Here is an 8,341-nt window from a genome sequence, read left to right on the forward strand (position 1 = left end):
TCAGAGGTGTCTTCATTTGCAATTCTCTAACCAATAGTGATTTAGAGCATCTTTTCATATAACTAGAAATCGTTTTATTTCTTCATCTTAAAATTGTCTGTCTATATCCTTTGACTATTTATCAATTGGAGAATGGCTTGGATTCTGATTAATTTGTATCAGTTCTTAATATATATTAGAATTGAGGCCTTTATCAGAACCCTTAAAGGTAAAAATGTTTTCCCAATGTATTGCTTCCTTGCTAATGTTGTCTGCATTACTTTTTTTGGTACCAAACTTTTTAACTTAATATTATCAAAATGATCTATTTTGGGTTCATTGATGAACTCGTTTTTCTTTGGTCACAAATTCCTTCCTTTTCCTTAGAGCTGAGAAGTAAAGCTTCTTATGTTCTTGAACTTATAAAATCACAATGTCTAAATCATGAACACATTTTGAACTTAACTTGTTATGTGGTGTTTGAAGTGGGTCCATGGCTAGTTTCTGCCATACTAGTTTCCAATTTTCCCAGCAGTTTTTGTAAGTTAATGAGTTCTTATCCCAAAAGCTGGGGTCCTTCAGTTTATCAAACACCAGAGTGCTAGAATTATTGATTATTTTGTCCTGTGATCCTAAGCTACTCCCCTGATTGACTACTCTACTTCTTAGCTAGTACCAAAAGGTTTTGATGTCCGCTGCTATATAACATAGTTTTAAGTCTGCCACAGTTAGGTCACCTTCACTGGCATTTTTTTTTCATTAATTCCCTTGAAATTCTTCACCTTTTGGTTTTCAGGTTTACAGTGTTATTATTGCTTCTACGTCTGTAAAATAATTCCTTGGGAGTTTGCTTTGTATGACACTAAATAAGTAGATTAATTTAGGCAGTCCTGCCATTTTTATTATATTCGCTTGGCCTACCCATGAGCACTTGATATGTTTCCAACTGATTAGATCTGACTTTATTTGTGTGGGAAGTGTTTTAGCATTGTGTTCATATAGTTCCTGACTTTCCCTTAGCAGATAGATTCCCCAAAATCATATACTATTGTTAAGATTTATGATTCACACCTCAGAATGGCTCGCTCCCACAAGACCTGAAATACCAGGTTGTATGGAAATGTTTAAGAACAATGAATTATAAAAAAGGAAAAGAGTAATGGACAGTGCACTTCTCACAGCAAAAGCACTTAACGTATCCTATGATTCATAGAACTAGTCCAGTACAAAGATTTATATAGACTAGAGGGGGAGAGAAGAAAGAATACATTGCTGATTCGGGGAAGCACCAACTTGGCCGACCTCGGGCTGGGGAACCCGGAGTCACAGCTCGGCAAGTCCCAAGCAGGAAGTTAGAGGAAGAAGGTCCTCTCCATGGGGAGACTGCAATCTGGGTATCGAGCTATTGTGACTTAAATACCCCAGGGAACCCAGGTAGCCAAATGCCAGCAGGACTGACTTCACTTTCTTGAGTGTACCCAGAAGGGGACCAGTCCTGCCCGAGTCTGTCAGGAGTGAAGCTTTACTCCTGGAGTGGCTAGTTCAAGTATATGGATAACATGTCCTTGGTGGATTTGGCCAGAATCCCCCCGGAATTCTTTAAGCTATGATTGTTCCAAGGGTTATTCAGCAGCTGCAAAACAGGGGTGAATAACAGTTCACCATATTGTAACTGCCCCGTGGACATGGAGAGAAACTGAGGGGCAAGGCCTACAGAATGTTGTCCTTATCTCCATAGCTTCCATTCGGCCACAAGCCAGTTCTGGTTTCAGATAATGGGCAATCTTGTTTCACCCCAGATCGCAATGGGAAATGGTTCTAGTTTGTCCCCTTTAGCTATGATGCTTGTTGATGGTTTTAGATAAATGCTACTGATCATTTTTTAAAACTTTTTATTTTCAAGTCCTGTGCATGTATAATTTTTCAACATTGACTCTTTCACATTCTTGTGTTTCAGATTTTCCCCTCCTTCCCCTACCTCCTCCCCTACCTCCTCCCCTAGATGGCAAGCAATCCAGTATAGGTTATTGATGTTAAAATATATATTAAATCCAATATGTGTAAACATATTTATACAATTCTCTTGCTGCACAAGAAAAATTCGATCAAAAAGGAAAGTAAATGAGTACAAAACAAAATGCAAGTGAACAACAACAAAAAGAGTGAGAGTGTTATGTTTTGATCCACATTCAGTTCCCACAGTCCCCTCTCTGGGGGCAGATGGCTCTCTTTATCACAAGATTATTGAAACTGGCATCAGTCATCTCTTTGTTGGAAAGAGCCACATTCACCAGAATTGATTGTCGCATAATATAGATGTTGTTGTGACCAATGATCTCCTGGTTCTGCTCATTTCACTTCTTCTCAGTTCATGAAAGTCTCTCCAGGCCTCTCTAAAATTATCCTTCTGGTCATATCTTGTAGAACAATAATATTCTATAACATTCATAGACCATAATTTATTCAGCCATTCTCCAACTGATGGGCATGGACTAGGTTTCCAGTTCCTTGCTACTACAAAAAGGGCTGCCACAAACATTTTGGCACATGTGGGTCCCTATTTTAAGATATCTTTCAGATATAAGCCCAGTAGAAACGCTGCTGAGTCAAAGGGTATGCAGAGTTTGACAGCCCTTTGGGCATCGTTCCAAATCACTCCGCAGAATGGGTGGATCCATTCACAATTCCACCAACAATATATCAGTGTCCCAGTTTTCCCACATCCCCTCCAACATTCGTCATTATCATATTTCCTGTCATCTTAGCCAGTCTCAGAGGTGTGTAGTTGTGTCTCAGCGTGTCTTAATTTGCATTTCTCTGATCAATAGTGATTCAGAGCATCTTTTCATATGATTAGAAATGTTTTTTATTTCTTCCTATGAAAATTGTGTGTTCGTATCCTTTGACCGTTTGTCAGTTGGAGAATGGCTTGTATTCTGATAAATTTGAATCAATTCTCTATGTTTTAGAAAGGAAGCCTTTATCAGAACCCTTAAAGGTAAAAATGTTTTCCCTAAGTATTGTTTCCCTTCTAATCGTGTCTGCATTAGTTTTGTTTGTACAAAAATTTTTAACTTGATATAATCAAAACTATCTACTAGGTGTTCACTTACCAGTTTCAGTTCTTCTTGGGAAACCGATTCCTTCCTTCTTCACAGATCTGAGAGGCAAACTATGCTGTGTTCTTCTAATTTGCTTATAATATCACTCTTTTGACTTCATCTTACCTATGTGGTGTTAGGTGTGGGTCCCTGGCTAGTTTCTGCCATACTAGTTTGCAATTTTCCCAGCAGTTTTGTCATATAGTGAGTTCTTATCCCAAAAGCTGGGATCCTTCGGTTTGTCAAACACTAGATTGCTATAGCTATTGACTATTTTGTCCTCTGATCCTAACCTATTCCACTGACTGAGTACTCGATTTCTGAGCCAGGACAAAATGGTTTTGATGACCATTGCTTTGTAATATACTTTTAGGTCTGGTAAAAAGACCTAAACATTTAGGTCGGAGCCAAATTCACTGGCATTTTTTTCCATTAATTCCCTTGAAATTCTTGACATTTTGTTCTTTGGGGTGAACTTTGTTATTATTTTTCTAGAACTGTAAAATAATTTCTGGGAACTTGATTGATATGGCACTAAATAAATGGATTAACTTAGACAGTATTGTCATTTTTATTATAGTTGCTCAGCCTATCCATGAGCTCTTGACATTTTTCCGACTGATTACATCTGATGTTATTTGTGTGGAATATGTTTTGTAGTTGTGTTCACATAGTCCCTGACTTTCTCTTGACAGAAAGATTCCCCCAAATTTTATACTATCAACAGTTATTCTGAGGGCAATTTCCTTTTGTATATCTCGCTTCTGGACTTTGTAATATATAAAAATGCTGATGATTTAAGTGGATTTATTTTGCATCCTACAATTTTGCTAAAGTTGTGGATTATTTCTAATAGTTTTTTAGATGATTCTCTAGGGTTCTCTAAGTATACCATCGTATCATCTGCAAAGACTGATAATTTGGTTTCTTCATTACCTATTCTAATTGCTTTAATCTCTTTTTCTTCTCTTATTGCCAAAGCTTACATTTCTAATACAATATTGAATAGTTATGGTGATAGTGGGCAACCTTGTTTCACTCCTGATCTTATTGGTAATGTTCTGTTTTGCCCCCATTACATATGATGCTTGCTGATGGATTTAAATAAGTGCTCATGACTATTTTAAGGAAAAGTTCATTTATTGCTATACTCTCTAGTATTTTTAGTAGGAATGAGTGTTGGATTTTATCAAATGCTTTTTTTGTATTTATTGAGATGATCATGTTGTTTTTATCGCTTTGGTTATTGATATATGTTGGAATCTTTACAAAATGCTAACTAATTAGAGTTGATCCAATCTTACAAGAAGACGTTTTGGGAAAGATTTATATCCTGCATGTTCACTCACATAGTGGACTTCCAGGTCCTATTTTTGATGGAAATTCAATGGCAGATAGCCTTTTAAGTATGTTGGCCAGTATGCCTTTATTTCAGGAGGCCCAGGAATCCCATTCTAAATACCATCAGGCTGCTCGAGCTTTGCGTTTACAATTTGGGATTACAAAAGAAGAAGCTAGGAGCATAGTAAAAAGCTGTACAGCTTGCCTTCCCTTCCACGCTCCTACACTGCCTCAGGGAAGAACCCTCGTGGTTTGAGACCCAATGAAATCTGGCAAATGGATGGGACCCATTATAAATCTTTCGGTCGTCTGTCTTTTATCCATGTTGTGGTAGACACCTTTTCAGGATTCACTTTTGCCATACCAGCAGCAAAAGAGACAGCCCGAGTAGTCACTGAATTCCTCATTCAAGCATTCGCAATTATGGGTGTGCCACAAGAAATAAAAACAGATAATGGACCGGCATATACCTCCAAACATTTTGAACACTTTTTTGCACAGTCTAAGATTTTACACACTACTGGCATACCCTTTAATCCTCAAGGTCAGGCAATCGTAGAAAGAAGAAACGGGGACATTAAGACACTCCTCCAAAAACAAAAGAAAGGGGGAGCCACGGGTAGCCCTAGAGAACTTCTAAATTTAGTTCTCTATACCATTAATTTTTTAATCTTTGATAAAGATGCACTGGCTCCAGCAGACAGGTTTTATAACCCACCAGAAGAGCAGTGTCCAGTGCAAGCAGCTCCACTATCTTTAGATGTTCGCCAGGTGATGTGGAGAGATCCAACATCATGGATGTTGAAGTTGTGAATGGAAGGGACCAGATAGGCTAACTGCTTGGGGGAGAGGGTTTGCTTGCATCTCTACATGTGGAGAAGGAATCAGATGGGTGCCGACCAGCCGCATCCACCTTGTCCATCGCAGAGAGACGGAGCAGACCCTTGAAACAAAGGAGAAGATCCTAGAAATATCGGGTGGTTCTGTTGCTGATTGTGCTCACCGTTGAAAGAGCATAGCTGACAATGAGACTGTTAAAAGGACTTTTAAAAATCGTCAGGAATCATTGGTTTTCCTAAGACAAGATGAGACTGTTTCAGTTCTTGAAAAAACAGCAAGAATCATGGGATTCCTTGAGATGAAATATTGTTGATGAGACTTTTGCAGTACTTCAGGGCTTACAGGAACTATTGGATTCCTGGCACGTGAACTAATGGACAATGGAATCCTATTAGACTGTTTCTAGGACTTATGGACATGTGTAAATTTTCAGGATGATTCATGTTATTTGTTATGTTACTACTAGCCTGTGTTATATTGCTATGTGCTTATGTAAATTATGTGTAATGCCTCCCATATTGATGGATTTATGTATAGCATGTATATCTGTTTCAAAATTCTGGCCCATATTGATGGATTTATGTGTACTTGTTTCTAGTGAGCCCTTTCAGAAACCCACTAATCTGATTTGACTTCCTATTTCCTTTGATGTTTTCATCTCCCTTCCTGAGGTGTCAGGGAAGGCGTGATCACCTTTTTGGGGGGTTCTCACCTCCTTGAGAAATCAGGGAGGTCATGACCACCCTATGTTCTAAAACAAAAGAAAGGGGGAGATGTTGGAATCTTTACAAAATGCTAACTAATTAGAGTTGATCTAATCTTACAAGAAGATGTTTTAGGCCAGAACCTGAAACAAGGTACTAAGTAGAACTAATTAGTATAATGCTTGTGTTTGCACCTTTACTCATTGGAGTTCACAAGTATGCCAGCTTCACAAAGTAAACTTTGTAACTTTGTGAGTTCACACCTCCCTTGAAGCTCTTTGGGCCAGAGAGCACTATGGGAGAAAACCCATAATCCCATTCTCTCAGAAGATTCAGATATAAGGCCAGTGAAGAGAGAGCTATTCAAGAATATATTCCACTTGGCTGGCTGGTCAGAAGAGAGTTCAGCTGCATTGGAGAGGAGCACTCTGGTTCAGACACAGAGCACTTTGAGAGATTTCAGCGGAATTACACCAAAAGCCCTCTCTCCGAGGCAAGGCAGAATATTTTCCATTTGGCTGGCTGGTGGCAGAAGAAGGGTTTTCAGAGGATAAAGCTACAAGTGGAGAGTTCAGTGGACAACCAGATTCATCTTCATCTCACACCACTGTAGTTGGTGGCTGGGCTCCTGCACTTCCCCCACTGAGACCAAGCCGGTCTGAAAGACTCACCAGAAAGCTAGCCAAGCCCCAAGTGAAGGAGACAAGAGATTCATTCCATCTCTGTGCTGGTTGGAGGCTGAAGAAAGCAGAGGCAGAGGCTGAAGGACAGAACCTTTGGATTTGGAGATATTTGGAGGGCTCTAAGCTAAACCGGCAGCGTTTTGAGAAGAACAAGAACTCCAACATTTGAACTCACCACAGATATAGTCAATTCTGCTAATAGTTTTCCTCATATTGAATCAGCCCTGCATTCCTGGTATAAATCCTACTTGGTCATGGTGTATTCTCCTGAGGATGACTTTGTGTAATCTCTTTACTAATATTTTATTTAGGAATTTTGCATCAATATTCACTAGAGAAATTGCTCCATAATTTTCTTTCTCTGTTTCCATATACCCCTAGTTTACGTGTCAGCACCATATCCGTGTCATAAAAGGAATTTGGTAGGACTCCTTCTGTCCTTATTTTTTCAAATAGTTTGTATAGTACTGGAATTAATTGTTCTTTAAACGTTTGATGGAATTCATAGACAAATCCATCTGGCCCAGGAGATTTTTTTCTCAGGGAGTTGATTACTAGTTTGTTCCATTTCTTTTTCTAAAATGGGACTATTTAAGTAATTTATTTTCTCTTCTGTTAATCTGGGCAACCTATATTTTTGTAGGTATTCCTCCCTTTCACTTAGATTATCAAATCTATTGACATATAGTTGGGCAAAATAACTCCTAATCCTTGCTCTAATGTCTTCTTCATTGGTGGAAAATTCTCCCTTTTCATTTTTGAGACTGACAATTTGATTTGCTCTTTTTCCTTTTTCCAATCAAAAGATTTTCTGTTTTCTTGGATTTTTCATAAAACCAACTTTTAGTTTTATTTATTAATTCAATAGTTTTCTTATTTTCAATTTTATTAATCTCACCTTTTATTTTGAAAATTTCAAATTTGGTATTTAATTGGAGATTTTTAATTTTTTGGGAGGTTTTTTAGGTTTTTAGTTGCAAGAGTCACTTTGAGTGGGCCCTGAAGTGAATTTAGCGACAATTTTCATCTTAAGCAGATCTTTAATAATGGGAAATATAGACAGAGCCAGAGAAATGGCAGACAGAGAGATACACACATACACGCACACACACACACGTAAGAGGCTCTGGACCTGAACCTCCTGGAGTGAGTTAAAGACTCCTTTGTGTCAGGACCCACCCTAACCCAGGATTCCTGGATTACCATGCTAACAATGCTGACGTGGCGGAACCTGGTCGGGTGCGGGGAAGGCACAGAAAGGATGGGCTCCTCCTTCGGGGAGGGATTGGGGAGGAGTCTCTACCCCGATTGATGAACAACAGTTGGAAGGAAAAGAGCTATAAAAAAGAGCAGGCAAAGGACGGTTGGGGGAGACACTGCTGACTTGTAACATCAATAAACATCACTGTGTTCTATTGACCTCGGCTCTCTGTCTGGTGATTCCCTCCTCTCGTCTCCACGAAGAGGGCCGGAGACGTCCGAAGCCCCATCCGGCTCGGGGAAGCTGGAAGAGGCACTCTCTGTTAAGGTTCCCTGCGACTGGTCTTGGCCCCCGACACACACACACACACACACACACACACACACACACACACACACAGTAACAGTCAAACAAGGACAGAGAGAGACAGAAACAGAGAGAGAGAGACAGAGAAAGACAGATACAGAAAAGAGAGAAATATCAAGACAGAGA

This window comes from Antechinus flavipes, chromosome X (genome assembly GCF_016432865.1).
Source record: "Antechinus flavipes isolate AdamAnt ecotype Samford, QLD, Australia chromosome X, AdamAnt_v2, whole genome shotgun sequence".
In the NCBI taxonomy this organism is placed as follows: domain Eukaryota; kingdom Metazoa; phylum Chordata; class Mammalia; order Dasyuromorphia; family Dasyuridae; genus Antechinus; species Antechinus flavipes.